The sequence below is a fragment of the Phyllostomus hastatus genome, unplaced genomic scaffold (genome assembly GCF_019186645.2).
Source record: "Phyllostomus hastatus isolate PE091 unplaced genomic scaffold, TTU_PhHast_1.1 phas_scaffold_1674, whole genome shotgun sequence".
In the NCBI taxonomy this organism is placed as follows: domain Eukaryota; kingdom Metazoa; phylum Chordata; class Mammalia; order Chiroptera; family Phyllostomidae; genus Phyllostomus; species Phyllostomus hastatus.
The window spans coordinates 14,838,588-14,840,829 of record NW_025334011.1 but is presented as its reverse complement, the minus strand read 5'-3'; the positions used below and the strand labels follow the sequence as shown (position 1 = coordinate 14,840,829).

Genomic DNA, 2,242 nt, shown 5'->3' with positions numbered 1-2,242 from the left:
GTCCTATGCTTAAGAAGACTCTGCTCTGGCTCTCCTTCAGCTGAAGCCCTCCCCAAAGGCAATAGAGCTGTGCCCATTCAGAGCCTGTGGTCCTTCCTAGATTAGTCATTCTCAGAATGTGGTTTCCAAAACATCTGTATCACAGCACCTAGGAATTTGTTAGAAATGCAAATTCTTGGACCCTAACTCAGAACTACTGAGTCAAAAACTTTGAGGGTGTGACCAGTGTTTTAATAGCCTTCTTGATGATGCGGCGGCCTGCTCAAGCTTGAGAACGGATATTCTCATCTACAGCATGCTCTGGGGAGCCTGAAACCCAGAGGTCCCTCCTCTCATAGCTCTAAGCCCACCTCCAAAGGCAACTCTTGGGGGAAGGTTGGGAGATAGAGCTGGGATTTGGTGAGCTATGTTGCTCAGAGTTATACCTCAATTATCTAAGTCATTATCAGGTACATTTTTCAAAAAGTGAGGATAAAACATATAAAAACAGTTTGTTAACCCATCAGAGAAATGGGCCGGTTGGGTCTGTAACAAAGTGTTGTGTTTTAAAGCATAGGCCAGTAACTGTATATGAGAGTATACATCACTACGTACAAATTAACTGATCAGACCTCATTTTTTCAATGTTTAAAACAGAATAAATTTCCTTGTAAAAGTAGTACATTTGTGATGTTTTACCTTTAGTATTCCTCTCCTTCCTCACCCTCTCCATCAACAGAATCCACACCAACTTCCTCATAATCCTTTGTGAAAGGCAGCCATGTCCTCTTAGGCCTCAGAAAACTCTCCTTCCTCCATGCCCTTGCCCACGTACCAGTGGACAAAGGCATGTTGGTCAAATTTGTGGTCCAGATGAGCCCAGGTCTCAGCAGTAGCTGTGGTGTTGCTCAGCATGCACACAGCTCACTGTGCTTTGGCCAGGTCTCCACAAGGTACCACATTGCAAGGTTGGTAATTAATAATAATTTTGAAGCCAGTGGGACACCAGTCCACAAACGGGATGGTATACTTGGTCTTGATAGCAGCAATGGCAACACTGATATCTTTAAGAACCATGTTGCCACAGTACAACAGGCAGCAAACCATGTATATATACTATGGCAGGGGTCATATTTCCCAACCTTGCTGTCTGGCTCAAAGCATACATTGGTGATCTCTGCTACAGTAAGCTGTTCATGGTAGGCTTTCTCAACAGAGATGACAGGGGCATATGTGGTCAGAGGGAAGTGGATGCCAGAATAGGGTACCACGTTGCTCTGGAATTTAGTCAGGTCAACATTCAGGGCTCCATTAAACCTGAAGGAAGCAGTGATGAAGGATACAGTCTGGCTAATAAGGCAGTTAAGGTTAGTGTAGGTTGGGTGTTCAGTCTTGAGGTTTCTGTGACAGATGTTGTAGCATCAGCAACCATGAAGGCATAATCAGAGTTCTCCAAGGTGATGAGGGTGGCATGGTAGGGCTCAACTACAGCTGTGGAAAGGGGTTGGGTAAATGGAGAACTCAAGTGTGGAATTCTTGCCATAATTGACTGATGTGCCATCAGCAGAGAGGTGAACCCAGAACCAGTTCCCCCACCAGAGCTATGGAAAACCAAGAAGCCCTGAAGACCTGTGCACTGGTTGGCTGGTTTCTGAATTCACTCCAAAATGAGGCCAATGATCTCTTTACCAATGTTGTAGTGTCCATGGACATAGTTATTGGCAGAATCTTTTTTGCTTGTGGTGAGCTGCTTAGGGTGTAAGAACAGTGTGAACTTAATCAATGACAGTGGGTTCCAGGTCTACAAACACCACCCTGGGTATAGGCTTGCCAGTGCCTGTCTCACTGAAGAAGGTATGAAGGAGTCATCATCCCCTCAATGGTCTTGTCACTTGGCATCTCTCCATCAGGCTGGATGCTGTGCTCTAGGCTGTAGAGCTCCCAATAGGCATTACCAACCTGGACACCAGCCTGATCAACATGAATGGAGGTACACTCAGGCATAGTTGTTTTACTGTGGCTGCCAAGAGGATGATGGAGAAGAGGAGGAGAGATTGTTGCTTCTTCCAGCATGATTCTTTGGTGGTTGATGTCAGAAAACCTGATTTAAAATTTTGAAATATTTAGTCATATGGTAGACAGGCCTTTACTTTTATCTTGATCTCTGCAAACATTAGAGGTGAATCTGCTGCAAAAAGTCTATATTTATTCATTCATTCATATATTAATTTATTTGATGTTTCTGTTGGTATTCTTTATTTGG

General features: G+C 44.2%; 1 pseudogene; it reads right to left on the bottom strand.

Annotated features, from left to right (window-relative positions):
• Positions 1–680: 680 nt before the first annotated feature.
• Positions 681–1,983, bottom strand: LOC123831278 (annotated as a pseudogene).
• Positions 1,984–2,242: the final 259 nt, after the last annotated feature.